The sequence below is a fragment of the Lycorma delicatula genome, chromosome 1, assembly GCF_047948215.1.
Source record: "Lycorma delicatula isolate Av1 chromosome 1, ASM4794821v1, whole genome shotgun sequence".
Classification (NCBI taxonomy): domain Eukaryota; kingdom Metazoa; phylum Arthropoda; class Insecta; order Hemiptera; family Fulgoridae; genus Lycorma; species Lycorma delicatula.
The window spans coordinates 267,185,088-267,209,955 of NC_134455.1; the positions used below are offsets into that span (position 1 = coordinate 267,185,088).

At 30.3% G+C, this 24,868-nt stretch overlaps 1 long non-coding RNA gene across 1 annotated transcript in view; it reads right to left on the reverse strand.

Annotated features, from left to right (window-relative positions):
- LOC142318308 (uncharacterized) overlaps positions 1-24,868 on the reverse strand; it is a 162,900-nt gene that overhangs the window by 81,557 nt on the left and 56,475 nt on the right. The window contains exon 2 of the long non-coding RNA XR_012754871.1: positions 24,604-24,665. This is a non-coding gene — a long non-coding RNA (uncharacterized LOC142318308). The remainder of the gene's footprint in view (positions 1-24,603; positions 24,666-24,868) is intronic.

Consider the following 24,868-nt stretch of genomic DNA (forward strand, 5'->3'; position numbering starts at 1 on the left):
TAATGAGCCAAGATTTCAATGTGCAACGTTTCTTTGTGCTAAAAACTCTTTCAAACGAAAGAATTAAACCCTTATTATTAGAATGGTACCATAATACTAATATACATAATGCTAAGAAAAAATGTACATTTTTCTCTGACAATTTTCGAACAAAATAATCTACTTTAAAACGTTATAGTGTTTTCTAACGTTGAATATTTAGTATTATGGTTCCGTTCTTACATACAGATTATATGAGAAACGTACATAGATAATTGTCATTATTCATTACCGTCAGCCTCTGTTCCACTTAACCAAAATAAGTACACAAAAAATCGAATTACATAAAACAAAAAAAATAATTTTTTTTTTTCTTTTAATAACAAAATATAAGTATAAATTTAAAAAAAAAATGATTAAGATAAAATGTCACTCATTCACAACACAGAAACATGAATAAATAATATCTGCTGTGCAGGTATTTTTCATTATAACTAAATTAAACCATAATTTTACAGCAAGGGTTATTTACCGGCTACAGAATTTCCTCAAGGTTATTACTTTAACATTGGTTAAATATAAATTTCTATAATTAAAACCATATTGTGGTAGTCTTTAAATAGAAGATTATTCAATGACGTCAGTGATCAAGTAAGGTGTACAGAGTGTTATTTTTAACTAGTAAATATCATAAGAGTATAGACAGTTAAGTATAAACGTATAAATAAATAATACATTTAAGCACCTCTTCTTTCACTCAATATTTACGTAAACCATAACAGACAAAACTTTTTAAACTTAAAACAGTAATAAACTGCTTCAAATAAATTTTCTCAGTTTCTAATATGATTCCACGATGACGAGGCAACTCATAAAAATCTCAAACTTTATATTTTTAAAACAGCTTGTTTCTAATTAGTTAAATATAATTCAGGCTTAAAAGAACACGTTAACATTTTTCTAAAAACTATAACATTTTCCACTCATACTTTTCAATTACTGCTCATAGAACAAAAATTCTATAAAAAATGTACTACACAAATACTTGTTTTGAAGGTATGAAATAGAGCGACAAATAATAATAAATAAATTCTATTATGAATTTGTAATAAATAACATAAAATTAATTTTTTTATTATAGAATTATGGTATTATTATATTGACGTTTTTCTCAATGTCAGTATCTTATACAATACAATAGTACTGTATATTTACTTTTGTTACAAAACACCAAATATTATTTTACGGTTTTGTGTAAATACTGTGATAAATTGAAAAGATCTGAAAAACAAAATGTAGCTGTAATATTTATCTCTTTCGATAAATAAGAACTTTTAGTGATTATAGGCAGACTTATTTTCATTCCGAAAATTTCTATCGATAAAAACGCGGTAAAAATACTGCTGATAAATTAAAGTTTTTTTAAATTTAAATTTCGCTTCTAAAAATGTATAATTTAATACAGTTTAAAACTTTAAAATACTATTATTTATTTAATAACAAATTTAGAAATCGCATAACAAGTAACAAATTTACAAAGTGAGAGAATCTGCTTTTTAGATATATTTTTATTTAATACTAATTTTTTTTTTCAGTAAATTAGTTAGTTATAAGTTTATTATTAGTTAATAATAAGTTAGTTAGTAATGGCCAATAAATATAAATTTCATTTTACTAATTTATATCATTCTGATAAAAATAAAGAAAAACCTGAAAACTCAGGTTTTAAACCTCTGTTAGGTTTACATTTTTATTTTATTGTTTCCTGTGTAACTTAGGAAACTAAAGCCTTCATAGTTTAATTAGGATTAATATAATGCTAAAACTAAGTTAAAATATCTTCATTAGTGTATAGAAAAGATAAGTTATTATAACAGTGAAAAATAAATTGAAATTTAGTTTTGGTTTTTGAAATAAAAGTACTAATTTAACATGTTATTAGGAGAAGTTTAGATTTAACGTCTTGTACATAATAACTGATGAGTCGATAAGAATTCGAGATCCTGGTTACGCAAACAAAAGAACGGGAGAAAAGGATGGTTAGATCCTTTGCTTATCCAAGCGCTATAAGACCATATGAAAATTAAACGTTAAAAGTATCAAAATGGGTGAGGTATGAAATAGGAGCGACTTACTGTCAGGTTTTTAATTACGAAAATTAATAGCGAACGAAGTAAAGTAGCGTTCATTCACGTAAAATGTCTAAAAGGGGTTAAACATGTAACCTGTTGAAACTTTTTTGAGAATTCAGAAAATGTTTCTGTTTTTACACAAAGAAATCAGCACCCTGTAATCTACATAACGAATTATTAGTCATTACTTAATTTACACTAATTATTAAATTTGCTTTAATAATTAACTAAATTTAGTTGACATAAGTTTTTGCATGGTACTCTAATCGATATATTTACCGATGAGTTTAAAGCCTAAGAAGTTTCGATAAAGCTTCATAATAATATAAAGAATGAAAGCGGACTTACATTGTCCGCTATTTTTTTTTTAAAAACCTATATGATTTCATTTCATTACTAAAATTTACTCCTTTATATTTTAAAACGTGCAACTAAAAAAATTGAATAAATTCCATATTAATGCTTCATGATCAATCTTCTCTCATCGTTCTTATCCAATTTTGACATAGCTGAATTAAATTACGCGACACAAAATAAACTGATATTTTTTATGACAGATGTAATAACCAAAATATACATAACTATAAAAAAATTAACCGTTATTAATATACTACTGAGAATAACTAGTATTCTTTTTAAAATAAATGTTACTTTAACACCTGCAGAGAGGGAATGACTGTAACGATGTGTTAACAGACCGACCTTTAGTACTGTTGGCAAATAAGACCATCTGTTGATTAATATTTTTCTTAAGAGAATTTTGTACATAGCTTTCTCATTTGCTCGTATTTTATTTATATATATAATTTCATCCTCCACATAATAATGGCTGATTTTAAACGTTTAATTTACTTTGTTATTCTGCTTATGAAAATGAATATATAGGTTTTTAAAATTTGAAACAATCATTCCATGAAACGTGTTTTCCAGCATCAACACATTTATAAACATCTGCTTAGAAAACAAATTTATAAATATCGGTAACAGATGATTAGAATTAAGCGATTAAGAAAACAAAACTTAAAGGTTCTTTTTGTACATTTTTTATAAGCTTTAAGTCGACTAAGGTCAAGAAATACTCAAAAATGGGTAATTTTCTTTTATATCTTTTTTAATTTTTTTGAGAAAAAATTTCAGGAATGAAATAATATATCTCATCAATTTAGAGAAGAATTATAGACAATAAAAAATCATCATCTCAATTCTTTGCCTTTATTACGAGTAATTAAATTGAAACATATCGGTAAAAAGATAAAATTTTGACTATCACTGAGTTAGTTAACACCGGGTTTGTCTAGTAGTTAAACTCGTAATCGCAAATCAGCTGATTTCGACGTCGAGAGTTCTAAGGTTCAAATCCTAGTAAAGACAGTTACTTTTATACAGATTTTATAACTAGATCGTTTATAGCGGTGTTCTTGGGTGATTGTGTTTCAATTAACCACACTTTTCCACAACCTGAGACTGTACAAGACTACACTTCATTCTTGATATGTATAAATATCATCCTCTGACGTAATACTTTACGGTGGTTCCGGAGGCTAGACAGAAAAATAGAGTTGTAAGTTATCTTTAAATTTGAATATGTTTTAGTTGCTATAATTGGTACTAATGTTTATTTTTCATTTACCAGTTTATTTTTAAAAATAAAATCCGATTAATTTTTCTGTTCCTAATGTAAACGTTATATAGGTTCAACTTTGGAAGAATAATTAACTCCATGGCCCAATGAAATGAGAATAATATGTTTGACGTGAAAGTAAGATGTAGTTTTGGTAAAAAATTAGACCGATCATTCCTGTGATGTGTTAATTGAACCCATCGATCAAAATTCACAGGTAACCCCCATCTAGTATTCTTATCCGTATAAAATTAATTTACCTTTACTAGGAATTGAACTTCAGAAGCTTCGACTTCGCTGTTAAACAGCTAATTTGCAAGACGATTTCACCATTATTTAATGGTGAAATCGTCTCAACCTGATGCATCAAGAAAAAAAATCGCTTTACACTGCATTTTATTCAAGAAATCCTTAAAAGAATAACCTACAACCCTTTTTGATTCATAAGGAAACATTATATAAAAATAATGTCTTTACCGGTATTGTTTATCCGTAGTGTAAAATAATTTTTGAGTTTTATTATTTACACAATCTACTTAGTGGCAACAAGTTATATTCCCTACACGAACAACATACTTGCAGTTTCCTACTGCCATATATATTGCAGTTCTGGAATAAAGTAAATCACTCTAAATATCTGGAAAATTCCATAATATCATACGAATCGAAAAAAAAATATTAAGCCTAATTTAGGGCATAGATAAAATACTTTTAAGGTAAATATCAAAGTATAACTAAACTAAACAGTATGTAAATGTATACTAACTTATTTTCAGTTTAGATATAAACTAGTCTCCTTTATTCTGTAAACTTTATTCTTTCTAGTATAGCTTTATTCTGCCTCGTCCCGTTTATCGATGAAGAAGGCTACTTTTACTTTGATGAGTTTTCTAGCGTTAAAATACTAGAATTGAGAGAAAAAGGATTAAGATAAGATATTAAATAATGTTAAATTGATGTAGTGTAAAAAAGTAATAATAATAACAATAAGTATAATACTGTTGCCAAAATTTTTTTAACATATATAAAACCTTTGTTTTACTAAAATAATAATAAAAAAAAAAAACATTTTTGCACTGTGTTATAACTTATGAGGAAATATCGAATTTTATATTATGAGAGATAATATTTTGAACCAAACGAGTTAAAAGATGTAAAATCCTTTTACTGAGTATCATTTGCATGTAGATTTTTTTTCAGTGCATACAACATTCATTTACATTTAGATTGAAAATAATTTCAGTTCTATTCTTTCCAACATTCTAATTTTCAAAAACATCCGATATTTCATCTATGACTGCTTTTATATGTCATAGATATAAACGTTATGTAAATTCAAATGATCAAACAAAAAATAAGTTTCACAAAACGCTTTCATTATTCTGATTTAAAATTAATAGTTTTACAATTTATGAAAATATACCTCAACAATTAATATAATTTATGCGGAATTCAATGGTAAGACAGTCATCTAGAAATAATATAAAATCCGAGAGCTAACTTATTTATAACAATTTTTTCAAAAATTATTTATGTGTAAAAAAAGAACGGTTTTTTTATTTTCTTTTAGAGAAATTACATTTTATAACAGAAGGATAGTAGTCCTTTTTACTTTCTTGTACGAAATAAAGGAAATATTGTGATCGCGAAAAATTTCGATTTTCAGATTTCAACGGAAATATCCATTTTGACCCATCCCTGAATCCATTTTGAATAGTTTCGCCGAGACGTCTTACGTACGTAAGAGTAATTATTTTCATTGGTTCCAGAGTTATAGCAAAATGAAGTTTTAATTAATGAAATATTTGGATCTTAAAAGGAGAATGCACATCGGTTCGAATCCGATTTCATCTCCTTTTTTAACTTTTTTTTTACTTTAAATATATTGATTCATTAATAATTATTAACTTCTGGTCGCAAGAAAAATAATTAAAATAAATAATAGTTCAATAATAACAATAAAAAAAAAAAAATAAAATATGAAAAAATATCAGAATTTATTAATGAAAAAAAAAATTATGTACTTTCCATTTTTAAAAAATCCCTTTCGGTACGCCGGAAGGTGGAGGTAGAGTTCACTGGTGTTACATAGGGGATAAAAAAGATTTCCACTTTAAAGTTCAAAACTAAAAACTTCAAATTTACTCAATACGACAATGATTGCATCCGAAATAAAGTTTCACATGTTTTTTCGCATACGACAAGCCCCATCTTACAATTACAGCAACATTTTGGTCATCCCTTACCGTAAGGGTTGATCATATCAAAAATTGTTTCAGACAAAAGTTTTATGGAATGTTTAGCGGACTAACGATCACTTTAAGCCGATTCGATGCTGTGCTTATTAAGGGCGGTATGATTTATTTTGTTTTCAAAAGCCCATTTTTCCTGCCGCTGAGCCAATGCCGGTGATATCAAAAGACTTCTTAGATAAGTTTTAGGCCCTTATCCAAAGAATAGTAGGAACTTTAAACGAGTTCGTTATTTTACTTAATAATAAAGTTATAGCGACTTTTTTTCTCGATAAAGCTCGCTCATTTCTACCGCCATGGTATTATTTTGCCCATTAACGAACTTGATCGAGATTTTGGGTCGTTATATCTTATTTATCAATTTGAAAGTGATTAGCGCAAAATTACTGCAGTTATTGTGTTCACAAGAAAGTGAAATGTATGTAATATATAATTATGTATATATACATTTTTGAGCAGACGGTCTGGGAATGTGAAACACGAAGATGTGTCGAAATTTTCTGGAAGTCGAATCATGGTACCCAATACAATATGTAGCTTTATTATGAAATTTACCTAAAAATGTGTGTATGTAATTTAATAAGCATACAAGGAAGTCATGTGGGTCCCACATCATACTTTTTTGATCTCCGGTTGAAATAATATAATAAATAAATTTTCGTAAGTAATTTGAATTTAGTACTACTAAATTTAACTGTAAACTTTAAATATTTTCATAATAAATTTCCACTACATTTTCCAACGCTCAAGCTTCGAGCGTATTTAGAGAAGTAATCATCTAAAAGAAACTGAAAATTATTGTGTTTTAATATAACCTCAGTAAGCAGTAATGTTTCTAAAATTTTCGGTCTGCCTTAAAATGCTTTTCATGTTGTTTACAAACGTAATCTTTATCTTCACCTTGGTCTTTAAAAATGATTAGGAAATTATGATTTTAATATTTTTAGCGGAGAAATGATACTATACAACGTATCAGATATTTACAAGCAAATTTTAAAAAAGCTGCAATCTTTTCTTATAAAAAAATTAAAACAAAAATGCTGTATTTACAGTGCCTTATGACATAAAATAGAGTAAATTTTTTTTTTTGTATCTTGTAATTTTATTTTAGTTTTTTTGTATATATCAACAAAAAAGGAAATTTATCGTAAATAAATTTCTGTAGAGGAAAGATTAGAAGAAATATATTAATAGAGAAAACCAATTAAGCGACAACATTACACAATATTTTCTGTCAAAAATAAAATAGTATTTATTTAGGTGAACGTCAAGTTACAAAAAATTACATTAGTAGTTGAATTTAAATTTATCGATTATCATCTCAAAATACAGGATAAAGTTTTCTTGAAGGTCTTCTCCATCTGTATAATAGCTTCTAAAAGATCTGAAAATAAACTATAATTCCTGTTTTTCTAACATATGATGTCTATTTTACAAATGACTCCATTACTAAATGTAATAAAAAAAGGTATATAATCTAACACTCTCACGAATAGATTAGAAAAAAAGTTTATTTACGTCATTACAGATGCTAACGTCTTAAGTAAATTTTGCGTGTACTTTTCCTTACTTTTTTTACTGAAATATAAAACTGAGTCTTAACCCGGTAAGGTTTTAATTTTGATGCTATTTATTAGTATAACCTTTCAGAAACGCTAATCTATCTGCAAATTCAGCTGTTTTTGAAAACTTCCCCAAAAGTTTTTACTACTATTAATATGTCAAAAGATATAAGCTGTAATCGGGGATAAGAGTGTAGTTAAAAATTGAAATGAAATTGAAGTTTTGTTAAAATCAACTTTTTGGTCTAATCAAAAAATTAAACCAAAAAGTTACCGTTTTAATCAAAGAATGGATGAGACTGATGTGAGAATAAAAGGTTTAAGAGAATAAATTAGGAAATAAGTTGCCTTTAATTGTATTAGTTAATTATCTGGTTCATCAACTTGTGAATATGCCTAAAAATTAAGAACTGTACGCAATAATAAAAATAGTATTTCTGGTCGATCGTTAAAATTAAATATTTTTGTTTAGAGAATACAATAAATGAGTGAAAACAATAAATTTTATTATTTTATCGATTTTTAAATGTTTAACTATTTTATTGCTAATAAAATAATAATAATAAGAAATAAAATTGATGTAATGGAATAGTTTAACTTATTGTATAGCATTTTTCTAACAATTCTATCAGAATTGCTAAATTGTATTTTTAAACTTGGTTTCGTATACGACACAAATAATTAATTCGTTTTTCCCACATCGTCAAGTTAACTTTTTATACGCTGATGGAAACACATTCCATCAATTAGGTACCTGTTGCTTTTTATAACAATATTTTTCAACTTCCAATATACCCGTTATTAAATGAGCAGCTGAGCGAGGAAGAACTGTTGCACCGTTTAAAAGCTTCACACTTTAATAGAAAGAAAGAGCTATACTTAACGGTAACTGAAATAGATTGGAAAACAAGAAATCTCTCAAAATCGGTTATATAAAGTTTACTTAAAATGTAAAAAGGGAAGCTATATCGTTTTCAACTATCCTCATAGTAAGTACTCAATAAATAATATATAAAGAAAAAAATAACAAATATTAATTAAGAAATAAAAGATACTCCTACTTTCAAAACACTATAAAATGAGTATTTCTCTACTGGTTAGAACAAAACCAATCGCACCAAATTTGTTGGTAATCCTAATTGAAAGCTTAAAGTAATATAAAAGTTTAACCAGTAATATATTTTTACGATAACTTTACGCTTTCGATTAGTATTACCTAAAATGAGAACAGCTGTTCGTATATGGATGATTTTCTTTTATTTCTACTGCTACAATCAGCGTTGGAAATACCCGTTTTATAATATTTCGTAAGTATTATTTATTTGTTAATTAAAATTTATTGTTATTTTTTCATTATTTATTATTATTTTCTTAATATCAGTCTGTTTAATAATTGAAATTACCATCTATTTGTTGTTAAAATTTTTGTTAATTCTTTTGTTAACGATCCGATTTGATAGTTTTCTATTTGTGAAGTTTATTCGAATTTAAAGATTCACAATCGCTTTAACTTTTTTATTTATTAGTAGTTTTTATTTTATTAAAAAACATAATACTTTATTTTTTCATCGTGATAGAAATTCTTCAATTTAGTACTCTAATATGGTATTAGTTTTAAAAAACTATGCTGCTGTTTTCAATCGAGTTGAAACCTTTGATTAATGCTAATTATCAATACCACTTTATTAAAACAGTAAAAAATTAATATCGTTAAATCATGTCAGCGTCTTACGGAAGAATTTGAAACGTATCTGAATTCAATAAATAAATTCAGTCTGTAAACTGTGTTAGTTATGAATTAGCAATATTATACAATCAAATTATTTAGTTTGTAAAAGAAAATGATTGTTAAGGGCAAAATAAAAGTTATTGTTAAACGAAAATTTATTTTTCTGATATAAAACCTAATTGTGTTTATTTATTCATCTAGGTTGTACTTTTATTTAAATAGTCCATCTTACAAAGTTAAATATCTATCGTTCCAACGATAAAATCCTATCTAGGAAATATTGTACGAATATAATGTATTTGTACGTATTAATGAGGTGAAAATAGTACTACTGTGGAATTAATTACGAAAGTCGATTTATGTCTTTTATATTCTGAAATTTGCTCAAACATTATTTCTTTTATTTATAGCCTGCTATCAAAGATATAGGGAATATCGCTGTTATCAAGAATTTGAATTACGATTTGTCAGTTTTATTACGAAGTGTCAGTTTTATCTTTGGTATCTGAATTCTATTCGTAAAAAGTAATCTTATTTATATATTTGTACCGAGGCACAAAATGAATAAGATATTGAATCTTAAAAAAATCTTTCAAAAATTTCTCATTTTATATTTACGTGACCTATTTTATTAAATTTGAATATCAGAGAATTTTTCTCTAAAAAGATTTATGTCTGACAATATGGTTTTTATGTTTAACAAGATAAATATATAAATATGGCTAAGGATTTTTTAAAAAAACAAACGTTTGTTTACCAAAAACAAGTTAAACAACCGAATATTTCTTATTTCAATAATATTTATTTAACAAATACTTAAGAATGAAAATGTTTCAGCTAATTTTACTTCTGTTTTTTTGTTTTATTAATGGTTTTTAAGTAACAACTTTTTTTTAATTTGCTATATGTTTTATCGTAATTTATAATTACGAATTTTAGTTTAGCCACAATGTTGTTCATTTTTCAACAATATGACGTTTTAGTGATGTCTAAACTGGCAAAAATTACAATACAGGAATTTAAATGCTAAAAGTTTTCAAATAAGAATTTTTAAATAGCTGTGAAACGTCTGATATTGTTTTTGAAGCATGACGGTATTTAATATAAAATATTATTTTCCTGAAATCTATTATAAGTTTCCAAATTTTTGCAGTTTTCTGCGTACTAATTTTGTTATATCCAAAACAAAAAATTGTACTTAAAATTTCTGTACATTTTTACGAGTTTTTTTTTACTTTTAATAGTTGAACTTATTTAAATAAGATTAAGAAAATATGAATTCGCTAACGTTAACGTCGACGGTTTTGACATCGGTCACTTTTTTTTTTTTTATTGTAATCGGATTTGTATATTGTATTTGTTTATAATATAAAAAACAAGTTTAAGTGTAATAACTAGTATTTTTAATATGACAAACCAGTTATATAACCTAAAGTTACACAGAATAGCATTCAGATAAAACAAACATGAAATAAATACCTCCACAACTTTTTTTACAGAATTGTTTATTGATACATATATCGTAAAAATATAATAAATTATTTACAATACAGTCTTTTAAGATTACTTGATTTCTTTTAACAGTGAAAATAGCTACATTCATAAAATAAGCAAACTATTTCCGAATTCATGAATTTACTTTTTATAGAATTTTTTTTTTGTATGAAAATGTGTGTATATTGAAAAATAAAAGCACCGTGATAAAATGCTAACTTAATGGATACATAAAAGAATAATATTTAAACTTAATAAAAGAAGTTATTGCTTTAAATACCTTCTTAGAAGTTATCTATTAGTAAATTTGTAAACTTTATCAAAATAGGTTAATTTATTAGATGTTAACCTTAAATAGTGTTCATTTTATTTAAATTAAAAATAACACAAGCAGCAGAATCAAAGTTACAAGCAAAGCCCGACTTCTTTTAATGTTTAACATAGTAATTTAACTGTCCTTTATCCTTAGCATTAGCCTTCATCCTTAGCTTTAAAATGAGAAACGTGAATCTAAAATCACGTTTCTCATCTTCAAGTATCTACTTCTGGTTCTTTCTACTCAGTATTTACTTTATAGTTGAATCTTACTTAAACGTTTTTTAAAGCGCTATAGTACAGTAAGAAGTCTATTATTCACTGAAAGCAAAGATCATTTTTACTGACGTAAATATCAAATTTTCTATCTCTTATTAAAAATATGTTTTTTTTTCCGTTTATTTCTATTAGTGCAGAATTAGGAAACATAAATAATATTATAACTATATAGGTAGTAAAGTACGATTTGAAAAAATTACACCTAAAACTCTCCTTTTTTCGGTTATTAAATATTCTTTTATCAGAATATATTTATTTTATTATATAAATTCTCACGCAAACGAGCGAGTGAATTTATATGACGATATAATGATGAATATATGACGACATGTGATGTAATAAATATATTCAAATATTTTTTTGTATTTTTACATCACATAGAATCTTTTGTATGTATATTTTTTCCCATGAATAAATGAATACATTTTTTTTCTAAGATATTTTTGTGTTCAGTTATAGATTTTTGCTTTCCGTAACTTCTTATGACATTATTTTAACTATGTAGATGATATAATTGGATGTATTCTGCTGGTAGAAGGAATTGAGATTTTCTATAAATTATAAATTTAATAACCTTTTACAACAGTACCACCAAAATTCAGATATGAGTTGAATTACAACTCAATTCATATGTATCGGTTAAAAATCATAAATGAAATTAAGGAATTAAATAATTGACTTTCAGTGAAATTAAGACTTTTTTTTTATATTTAGAACCGTTCTACATCGGCATTTCTAGAGAAAACTGAAGCTATTTAACGTATTCATTACTATAATATGGCCTTAATTAAAAAAAAAAACATAAAAAATAATAAAATTAGCCAAGATAAGGTTTTTCTTTTTAATTCTTACATTCCTAATGGGATAAGGTTTTGTAGAAAAATAATTAAAAGATATTGAGTAAAATTGATTATTTTTTAATATTACTGTTATAGCCTCAGACATGTGAGATGGGTAGGCGAAAAAATACCGGATAACGGAAGGAACCATTGCATTATGTTGAATACCGTTTATTTTCAGGTATTGTTATAATAACCATAAGAAAATATAATCGTATCACTCGAACGGAAATTCAATTTCACTCAAAATCGTATCACTCGAGCGGAAGGAGTATAAGATAGTGAAATGAAATCAGCTATTTTAAACCTTTGCAACGTAACTGTTCGTGTAGCTTTAATGCAAGAAAGTTCATTTGAATCAGCAAAGATTTCTTTAGTGTGAAAATTAGCACTCCGAAAATTACAAGTGAGGGAGTGACAAGATGAGATTAAGGATTTTAAACTTAACCGAAGAGCAGTCATTTATTGTAAACTAGCATGTTTATAATAAATCATGTTCCATTAATAACTAACTCATGGAGGGGCTCAGGAAGCCTCAAGAATTAGAAAAAAAAACTAAAAGTTCTGACGCTAAAGGGAGGATTTTATTCCTCCATCTTTGGCTTGTGAAGGAAAACTGACAGAAGAACACTCACGTTGTTTAAAGAATAATATATAGGTCTGTAGGAAGTTTAAATAACGAACTGAGGATTACGTTTACGTATCTAACATTAAAGAGGAAGTGGTATCGGTGATGACGAAAAAGAATAATTAAATTTAGAAGATGAATTAAATTAAGAGCATTAAATTACTAATCGACTAATCGATCGGTAAATAGAAGTGATAAAGTAAAGTAAGCCTTAATCTGAGGGTAGGTCGTAATGGAGTTTAGGCTAAAAATAAAAATTAAAGCTGAAAGTTATTATTGAGACGATTTTCACAAATAAACTGCCAAGTAGAACAAAGAATTAAGTTAAACAAACTATGATTTCACAAGTGATGTGATCAAAAGAAAGGATATTATATTGTTGTAACGTAAACAATTTTGGAGAACAGGTAGTTTTGTGTACGCTTTTATCAATAGGGAAGGTGCAAAAGCAAAAAAAAACTTATAAGAAGACCTCTGCAAAAGAACAAATAATATAATCTAGAAATCAAGAGCACCTCTTTGTCAATTACTTTGATACGTAAGAACAATGAAATTATTCAATTTTTGCTAGTTATGTTAATATAAGTAGTGGAATAATAAAAGATTCTTATTTACTGATTTAAATTGATAGACACTAAGTTATAAGAAATTGTAGTTTGATTTATGTTTGAGATTTTCTCGACCAAAAGAGTATATTAGTTAAAAAAATGAATTAGTGGTCATGGCACACAACATAGAGTGTATATATATATATATATATATATATATATATACACACTCTAGGAATGTCTAAATGTAGTAAACCTAAGTTAAAGTTGAAATATGAAATAGCAACTACGGGTAGTATATTAATTTACGAGTAATAAAGGCATCAGTTTATTAATGCACGATGATCAGATTTATAATCTTAGAAAGTGCATCATTTGATATTGCTGAATGATATTGCAAAAAGTTTGAAAAAATCTTTTAGCTTAAAAATATCTTTCGTTTATTTTAATTTTGTTAGTAGCTGCTGCTCTTTTACAATCACTAAATTTATTTTCAAGTAAATAAGTAACTTTAGTATGTTGAAGCGTGCTTAATGAGGTCATAGTAGCAACATTTTTAATTTGATGTCTGTAAAAATAATTTCAGTACCGCACTGTAACAGTTTTTGTTATCTATTCAAGAAATATAGCCATGAAACGACCCAGTTTTTTGTCTAAACGCATGTAGTGAATGACATTTATTATGGTTGTTTTTTGATAAATAAAAGATTAGCGTGAGTTCTACTGTATTTCTGATTATTAAATTGCGACAAAATAATTACGGTACTACATATTATTAATGACCATATATGAGTACAGTCTTCACTCAAATAGCTGCCATTAATCTATTACTACAATCTGATCTTATAAAAAGCCTAGTCACCGTCACCAAAGTATTATACTTCATTAGTAGAAAGCACTCTTTTGTAACCAAATGATACATATATATATATGTATAATAGAATATTTATAACCAAAAATTCATATGTTTCCACCACATAATATATACATTCAATCAGTGAAGATTTAAAGAAATACTTTATAAAAATATAAATTCTATAAAAAATGATATCAGAACACAATTGATAATAATCAATTTCTTAGGTTAATTATACTATAAATCAAATGATCGAGGGCCTTTTTGGCCTATCGCATCTGGAAACTTTACTCAGAAAAAACATTTGACAAATCTATTTAATTTCTTAGCTACAAATTTTGTAATTATTAATTCATTATTGAGGTCCGAATGCCACCGAGCACTAGCCAACAGCCATACTTAACATCGAGCGCATTAATAGAAGGGAATTAAAAGTAGAAAATAAAATAATTATATAGGATAGATAGATATTTAAAATCAATTGAATAGGTACAAGCAAGTACAATAACAAACACTACTTAATTTAGTTTTGTATTTCAGTATACAAAAGACATATTATATATATATATATACACACTCTATGAGTAACTTAATCAACTCTTATTATACGTACGGTATTGAATGGTCGTTTGTTTGCTATTACTGTTGTTTAGTTTCATTAATTCTGTTTGTGAGAAAAGGAATCAGATGAGGCAATTTGCTAAGTGATTTGAAACCACCACGCAAGGAAAACCTATTTATTTCCAATTTATATTGATATTTTTATATTTATGTTTGAAAGTCACTTTTATCTGGATTCAGTTTAACGGATCGCTTGAAATTAAAGCACTCAATGAATTAAGGTAAAATATAAATACTTCCTTATACACTATTGTAAATCCTTCTTTTTGGTAAAAGATAAGGATTTTTGTTTCATTTTTTTTAAATTTGTGCATTACAGAAAGCCCTAATAAATATTATTATAATAAAATTTTAATAATTATTGACATAAAATTAATAATAAAGATTTTGAAATTTTACGTTAAATTAAAAGTGATGCGGCACACTGATATTTAGGAATAAAATGAAATTTTACACAAAAGGAAATAATTTATGATTCGATGTAAAGATTAGTTAAAATAAGAAGCTTAGTAATGAGCCTTTCAAGCTAGTAATTTAAAAGTATTTAATATAGATTAAGTAATTTGTTTATTATAAGCAGTAAACTACTTTTTTTTTTAGCCTACAACGGAAACAATACGTATGTTCTGAAAATAATATTATTCAATATATTAAAAATAATGATATTACGCTAATTTATTTATTTACTTTTGCAAACATGCTTTGTTGAATTTAGTTCATTCAACATGTGAATGAATCATGCATTTTCATCTGTCAGATTAAATGCAAATGTGTTACGGACGAAACTTATCATAGTCAACATAAAAAGTTTGTAGGAAGACTAAATATATTTTAAGTACAAATAAAAACAAGAAAAGAAAATTTATTCACTTAAAAAATAGTAATTTTTTATTGAAAACATAATATTTTTTTAATCATAAATTGATATAAAATTTAACAGTCAAATTGAAAAAATTGCTGTAAATTTAAATATATGATGATCTTAAGACTTTAATAAGGAATGTCAGATATTAAGAATGTCAGATATTTAATGATCAGTTTGTTTTAGTGTAATAAAATTGGCCCATTTTTTTGGAAATAAAATGTTAAATTTGTTTGATAATTTTTATTTATTAAAATTTTTTAAGATTGAAATTGTTTATAGGTAGCATCCAATCAATTCTGTCAAAAATAAACATTTTTCAAGTAGTAACAGATAAATAAGCATTTTAAAATTGTAAAATGTTATTAAAAAAAAAAAAACGATTTATATTATTACTCGAATTGAACTTGACTCTGATAAAATCCTTATTGATCACTATAGAGGTATTCAATTTTCAGACCAAGTTTTAAAAGCTAATCACTGGTTTTGTGTCAGTCTAGAAAATAAATTAAAATGAACGGCTGGGAATTGCATTTGAATGACTGACTCGGTGAACTACAAAACCTACTAGAAAATTAGATTAGAATTCACTCAAAATTCTTGAAATAATAGATCAAGATTTTAAATACGAATATAATACAAATATTTTTTTCGTTTTGTATTCTAGGTGTATTACATAATAATTAAATGGAATAAAATATATACAGAAAACATATAACATTAGGGAATCTTTTATAGGCAATAAAATTTACATACAATTTTTTTTTTTTAAATGCAGTTAATTTTTAAAACACCTAATTTATTTATTATTTTCGTGATATTTATTCCATTAAATTTTTCTTCTTTTCAATCTTCCTAGAGGATTAACTGCAATAATTGAAGGCTGAAACTTCCTGATGAGTGAGGGTTTAAATGTTACTAATTTCGATGGAATATTTTATAAAAAGTGATAATTATTTTAGTTAGCCACGATGAAATGGAGCATTTCATACTTCTATAAACAATATATTATAAAAGCTGCATAGACATATTCTTTTTTGTTTTATGCATAATAAATCTGCTTATTTTTTCAATAGATAAAATTATCTGATCCACAATCCTTCTAATTCCGATATCTGTTACATTTTACACTGCAGTCGCCGATCCAGTCATTATTATAGAACGAAAAATTTACCAATATCCTACAGTATTAGCCTATTTTACATAGTATCATTAGGTATATTCCTTGAAAATACAAAAATTGTAACGTGTGCAGGTAATTTACATTATCATAGAAATGTTATCATACAACTGTTTTATTCAAATTAATCTACTGTTAGTTTAATTACATTTCTACTAATGGAGGAGAATGTTTTGTGCGATTGCTTATTCAAATTTAATTTTTATTTTAACAAAAGTCGTTGTTTTTGAATTTACTTTTAAATTCTATTATTTCTGCGGTAACTGAATTGCAAAGCATTACAGAAAAAATAGTATTTTTTATGCCTTTTGTTATTGTTATAGTTTTACTATAACAATAACGTATTCTGACAAAAACTAAACACAAAATTTGGCTTACTGCCATAATGTTGGTTTCTCTTTCAAACATTGGCAGTTTTCCTTAAAACAGCAGTTGTTTCCTTAGTGTTTTGTAAAATGCGCAACTTAGTTATTTCATTAATAACTGCAGTGGTTTGTATTATAATATAGTCCTACACAAAGAATATAAACTAAAATATTCTACATACAATTATACTCATAATTTTAGTTAAGATTTCACATATTATATAAAAGTAACGAAAAATAAAACACTTAGATTTTTTCTTAATTTGTCATTATCTTTATTTATATACACTTCATACTACTTTTACGAATAAAATTTGGTATATTTGATAGCAAATTGGAATGGAGAACATAGTAATACTGGTACTCCGCAAACTAATGGGGAAAATCTATGTAATATATTGGATTTTATTGTACTGGTGATTCAGGGGGATTTCAAATATAATGACATATCAGTTATGTATAGAATGCCGAACACTAAAAAATCGATATATATAATTGTTAAACTGGTGTCTAGAAAAATAAAAATAGATGGGATCATTGCACCAAAGAAGAAACGTGGATTGAAAACAATTGAAATAAATTCCAAACTGAAAAAATATAACGTATTAAAAGATACCTATTATACCCTGCGTTCACCAAATCAGAATGTATTGTTAAATTGACAAAAGTAAATCGTAACAGTAAAACGTGGATGTGAGAGATAAAAAATACAGATATTAATCGTTCTAGGTTAACCTAATAGTATCGTTCAATAAGTCAAATTCTACTTAAACCCATGAGTTAACCGTTTCACAATTTATAAACAGATTTTGCAGTCGTTTATCCAGACTTATTTTAGTCAAATTGCTTCAACGGCACTTGGCACCTTAGAACCTTGTGGTAGCCCTGAAAAGGGATGTTTGGGATTTTGTAGTGGTGATCCTGAAAAGAACCATTTGTTGTACTTAATGTGGAAGCCTTGAGAAGGTTGAGCTGTTTGAAGGAGTGAGTCCCGGTCGCTGGTCTCCGCGAAGTCGGCTTGGCTCAACATTTGAAGTCGAGGAGTTGCGCTTCGTCCATTGAAATCTGATTCAATTGAAACCCTCTCCTCAGCGGTAGTTGGGTCTCCAATATATTCCAACCCCGTAGAGGAGTTTGGAAACATTAGCACCTCCACCCGCCAAGTGACGTTCCAGTCGAAACCCCCCCCCCCATTACTTGCCCTTTTGGACTTTAATGGGAGTCGTCTATCGCCCTCTGACTTTTTATATCTCATAATAATAAGCCTGTACACGTTGGGATTCCATCGATGTAAATGCCTCGGTAGACATTTGCATCAGTGATTTAATAACTCAGGTTATTGCCTTCGCTGTAGGCCTCGTCCGGATATCTTGAATGTCCTATATCGTATCCCTCTGAACTAGCTAACCAAGCTCGCGGAAGCGCGAACCCAGCGCCTAGTTCTACATTTTATGAGCCAATTTCGTGAATGTCTCGTAATTCAAGGCAAAATAAACACATCATACCACCAAACACGTTGATCGCAACAACGAAATTTAGTCCTAGTGCCCTTAGTAAACTCAGCTTAACATTAAATGAACCCCAGACTTACGTTAAATTATGGACTCCATTCTGGTCCACTAGGAAGAGGCGGACAGACCTCCTACTCCCACTCAGTTCCATCGCAGAGTCCCGCGTGACATTTGCCACAATTATCATCAATTTGGTCAATCAACTGTCCAGGCGGACCCTAGCCACCCAGGTTCCTACTCTACTAGACCCCTTCGGTCTTGCTGAGCAGGGTGAGGAAGCGAAGGAAGCTAGCCACAATTACCCAGTCTCTGCGAGTCCTCCAGTTAACCTGCAGATCAAAGAAGGAGTTAACTATCTCGAGTTCCCTAACAACTCTGGTACGCTCAGCTTCATACCGGGGACAGACATACAGGACATGGTCCGCCGTGTCATCGACCCTACAGTCCGGACAAACTTAGCCGGAGTCAACCAACCAAAACTTAGCCAAACTATCCCTGAAAGCACCATGTCCCGAAAGAAATTGAGTAATATGCCGATTGGGGGAAACCCAATCGCTCGCAACACTTTAACATTTGGAAAAATACCATGCGTGTATCGACCAGTAGAGAGTCGTTCCACCTAGCTTCACAAGATTCAAAACCTTGTTCTTCAATTTCTCGCATACGCCCTGACGTTAGAAGGCGTTCCTTCTTAGAAATATACCGCAGGCTACGTTCCGTAGCCGAGATCTCAAGGAGTTTTATGCCAGCGATAACAGTGACTGCCTCTAACGAGACAGTTCTGTAGCCACCGACAGCTAACAATAGAAGACGCTGGGCTCACGAAAGAATGTCCCTATAAAATTGGAATTGTAAATGATGAGCTCATACGGGCGCAGCGTACAATATAATAGCCTCACAGACACCTTTGTAAAGAATACACATGGTACGGTACTTCAACGCCCAATCGGGCTGAATGACTCTATGGACATCGAAGAAACCATCAATGGCCTTCTTCGCTACAAACTGGAGGTGCTCCTTGAAGAGAAGTTTCTCATCAAGAATAACACCCAGATACTTCTGAACGGTAACATACCTAATCGCAACCCCGTCCATCACAAACCCCGGATGACGGGTTGCAGCTGGACGACCTTTCAAGAACATCATAGTGGTTTTCTCCGCACTGAAAGCCATCTTATACTGAAGATTCCACAACCTTATTACCTTACATGCCTGCATCGCTCTGAGCTTTATCTCGGCACGCAAGTTCCCTCGACCAGCAGCAGCGCATCGTCGGCATAAGCCACGATGGGACAGAGCCACTGGGCATCCGCAATCGCATGAGAGAATCGAACTCAACGACCCAAACGAGTAGACCTAGAACACTGTCCTGTTGTCAACCTTTAGACAGGGTCTTTCCTACTTCCAAACTGCCGTCACGAAGAACGAGAGTCCTGTCGCTAAAGTAGCTCGAGAGAGTTCTAATCTCGTTTAGCGTGCTGCAGTTGAAACAAGGCGGAGGGCCACCGCAAGTTATTGAAAGCCCCGGATATATCCAAAAAGACACCGAATACATACTAATTCGCTGGTTGAAGCCAAATCCATGACCCTTACAAGCGCGTCCTCTGTGCCCTTATCAGGGTGGAAACCATACTGGTCGTCCATCAGCATATGGTTAGAAGTTAACTTACTGTTAATGTGGTACTACAGGCAAGAGCGTCAGAGGACGGTAAGAGGAACTTACAGTGGGATCCTTGTCACCACCCTTGAAGAGTAATTTCAGCACACCACATTTCCAACACGCTGGGAAGTTCCCAGCAAACAGCAACCTATTGAAAACCCTAGTCAAAGGACCAACAATCACAGGCTAGGTGCGAAGAAGAAGCTCCATCGTGATACCATCATATCCGGGGGCTTTATTCCTAGCTAGGCTACAAATTAATTGAAGGACTCCACTTTAGTAATTTCTGAAGACACAATTTCAGAGCAAAAACCTGCAACTTCCCTTCGGACACGTCGACGACGACCACGTGAGGCGAGGTCTCACCAACCTCGGTATCATCTGGAAGTAGGTCGTCCATCAGATGAGTGAGGACACGATCTATATCTATAACAACACCATCCTGTGACGAAAGAGCCGAGTGAAGAATGAATTTTTTCTGCTTACGACTAAGACCTCGATAAAAAACACTCCACAGGTCCTTATTTCCTTGCTGTAGCACAAAAGAGCGCCAGGAATCTCGTTTAGAAAACCTAATTTTATGAAAATACTCGGTCCACTTCCAACTGTAATCTGCAATCAAGACTGCAAGCCGATCAGGATCATCCGCACCGGCCCACCTGGCCGCTTCATTGCCTCCTGAGCCGGCCCACATTACACTTCATCGCAGTCAATTCCCGAGTCCACCATCCAGCTACTCTCTCTCGACCCGTACTCCGAGGGATAGAGTGTTCAGCGGCTTCATCTACCGCAGAAGAGAAATTCTCTGCCAGGTCATCTAATGGGACCTCGTCAAGTTTACTGCGAGTAAAAACTCGCAGCCTGGCCGCAAAAATGTTAGAAAACTTGGCCCAATCCGCCCGCCTCTGCAGGAAGCGCCCCTGCAGAACAGAAACGTCCGCCCTAAAGACATCGCGCAGCCCACCTACCCAATCAAAAACTATTAGCCGATGATCGTTTCTCAATCATCGACTACCAACCAATTCAGAATCCTACCGGTAATATCCTTACCAATGGTAACATTAATGTTGGTACCATGGAAAGCTCTCCGCAAACCAACTGCACCGGCGAAGGTAGTCAACCCACCGGCTACGTTAAAAACATCAAATTAATGCTGCGCTATGAAACCTTCTATTAATTTTCCGCCATCGTCCGTGACCTCACTGTGCCAAAGAAGCGATTTGGCATTCGCATGAACTCCTTTAAGAATAGGACGACCTTCTACCAACCTAAAAATTCGATCCCATATTTCAAAGTGATGTTCATTGGGATCTCTGTACTGAAAGTACGAACTAACTACAACCAGGTCCAAACCATTCCCGGTAAGCTTAACAATGACGTGATGCGTGTCAGAGGCCTGCCGTATGAAGACGCTATCTATCGACTTCCTGCACAGTAAAGTCAAGGTATTCCTTGACGCGACAGGATGCGAAATCAACGAAGATTCGCCCCTCCGACACGAACTTCTGATGGAGATCAGCCTCTAGCTCAAACCCTACGAGATACCGTGGGGCATCACGCTTACCAGTCTTGAAGACAAACCTACACTGATCCTTAAACAAGGCCTTGTCCAAGTTGTCAGTGTTCTACTCTCAGATGAGAGACAGAACCTCGTCATCGGAGAGGCTCCGTTCTATGTCATAAACTATGACACGGGCCTTCTCAAACGCTTGGGGTCAACCTTCACCTCACGTTTTTGACCGCAGGAGACCCTTAATGACATGCACTATCTACTTATTTTCCGCAACACTACCAGTTTTGCTGGTCTCCTTAATATCCCTAATCTTTAGCTGACTCGGGTCGCCACGAAGGCCAGCGTGGAAATCTCGCTTAAGGTCTTAGCTTGTGGCCTTCAAGTCCTCCATCTTATTCACAAACAAAACCTCCGGCTTCTTAGTCGCCTTGCTGGCTTCACGCTTAGTTCGCAGCACATCAGCGTAGCGTCTGGTCTGCGCTGGAGCCTGAACTACCTTAGGCTGGACTTTTGCCTTCTGGGACAGAGGGCAAAGCCTCAAAACCACCTACAACCTCCGCAAAAGCCTCCTTTATCTTCACAAGACGAGGAAGAACCGTTCCTCATTCCCACACTGATGCCGATGGGGTGGGCTAGAAACTCAAACAAGTATCCAGGTCCTGGATAAAACACAACAGAAAAAGAGACTCAGACACAAAGTTACTTTGTTCGCTTCAAAGGGCCAAATTTTGGGTCTTCAATACAGCATCCACTGTAGTGATAGTCCTCACAGTGCTAGAGGCTACATTAGATAGCCTCGCAGTGTTTGGTCGGCGTCGGTCGTCTTCCACCGACACGGTTCCCTCTGAGCGGTACCCTGTCTTCGTACTGGGTTGGGCAGGCCTGCTGCTGCGGTGGGGATGCTGGCATCCGCCTAGAAATCCCACGTTGAATCAGCCAGGGAACTTCTTCCTTCTTCTTCTAGGATTTCTCCTGGTGGTTTTCCGCGAGTAAATGCTCTCGCATTGCACATACGCCGGATTTTAAACCACTTGCGTATGGTGGGGTGCTGGCTGTTGTGGTGGGCCGTTGCACGTTCTGTTGGCTTTTCGGGAAGTACCCGATGCAAGCGCGTAGGTGGACTGCAAATTCCTCCGACATCTACCGACTAGCGTTGTACTCACTAAAAATAAGCACAGGATGTGGTAACATTGTCTTAGGCATTTTTTCTAATCTTCAGAAACCCGTTTTGATAAATAATAAACAATTCATATAAATGTTTTTAATCATTATAAGGAGATTTAACTCCAAAACTAAGAATTTTTTTATAAAGTTATGTCTCAAGTTTAAGATGCTTAAATGCTTACAGTTATTTTCTTCTTGATGTTAGTGATATTATATATGGTATTTCTTTTTTTAGGCGGGAGTAATTCATTATGATTAGAAAATAGTTTTTCTGCTTTTTAATCTTCACCTAGAGAAGCTGAAATTTGAGTTTATGGATGCATAATATAAAACCTGATATCTTGAAATATTCTATAGCATGTACATAATCACATAATTAATATTTTATACATATATATATATATATATATATATAAAAGGCCTTTCGTTTATCTACATTTTTAGACAAAAATGCAATTCAGAAAGGTTTATTAAAGCTAGCTTTAAAAATAATTTTTTGTCAGATTTTTCAGATTTATGGTGCCTTGTTTCTGAATACTTCTTCTCAATTACATGAATTATTCCATTTAAAAATAAATTAATTTACTGCTTTACAACTAATGTGGCTTGTCACAAAACGTATAATAGAACAAAACGTATAATAGACGTATAATCTAACAAAAGAATTATTTTCGGTTTTATTTATATAATTAGTAATAAAGATAAGATAGTAGAGAAATATTCTTTGAATAAATGAAAGTGTTTTAAAACATCTTTTTGTATACAAAATATCTTTAAATAAAAGAGTAACTGATTGATTATTAAGAGGCCATACATTTTTTCTGGTACAATATATTTTTATTAAAGTCATTAAGTAAATAGATTTTAAGTTATATATATAAATGATCTTTTTTTATAATGTAGCAATAAATTTTGTAATAATAACTTAATCTAATAGAAAAATGCAGGGGTGAGTTAGCAGGGAAGTATGGGGTTCTTTCACAAAGGAAAACGAAATGTAAAAGATAATTTTTCTACATTTTGCTACCGGTACAGTTTTCACTGTTAAAGAATGAACACTTAACGTATTTTCTGCTCACTTCATTCTAAATAACATTGAATAGAAGGAAGCCATATTTTAAGTCTTCAAATAGCTACGCATTATAGAGTAAACAATTTTTATCCTTTTTTGATTCCAGTTTTCCGTGTAAATTCACAGATAAACTGTAAGAAAGAAAAACGTATAAGAGTATTTAATAACAGACATTTTTTGTATTATTCTAAAAGACAATAAAATTTACATCATAGTTTTTAAAAATGCCAGAAATTAATAAAAAATATTTGTTAATAAAGCAGATATAAACATTTTTTATATAGTATAAAACTGCAGAAAAATTTAAGTTGTTAAGTTATTATTATGAATCGACAATGATTTTTCATTTCAGGTAAATTATTTTTTAATTTTCATAGAACAAAACGAATTGTAAATGTAGTCATAAAAGAGAGATACTTACATTATAAAGAAAAAATAGATACTTCTGATGTTCTAACTGGAGTATTTCAAGTTATCTAAAGTCTGGAAACAAACAAAATAAAAATTGATATAACACCATTAATCATTTGAATTTCTATTACAAAAAAATACATGTAGAGAAAGTATTGGAAATTAGAATTTTAATTAAGGTGTAATTTAAGTATTCTTAAAACACATTCTTAAGTATTAAAACATATTCTTAAGTATTCTTATAAAACACTGACAGTCAAGCATCTAATAGAAGA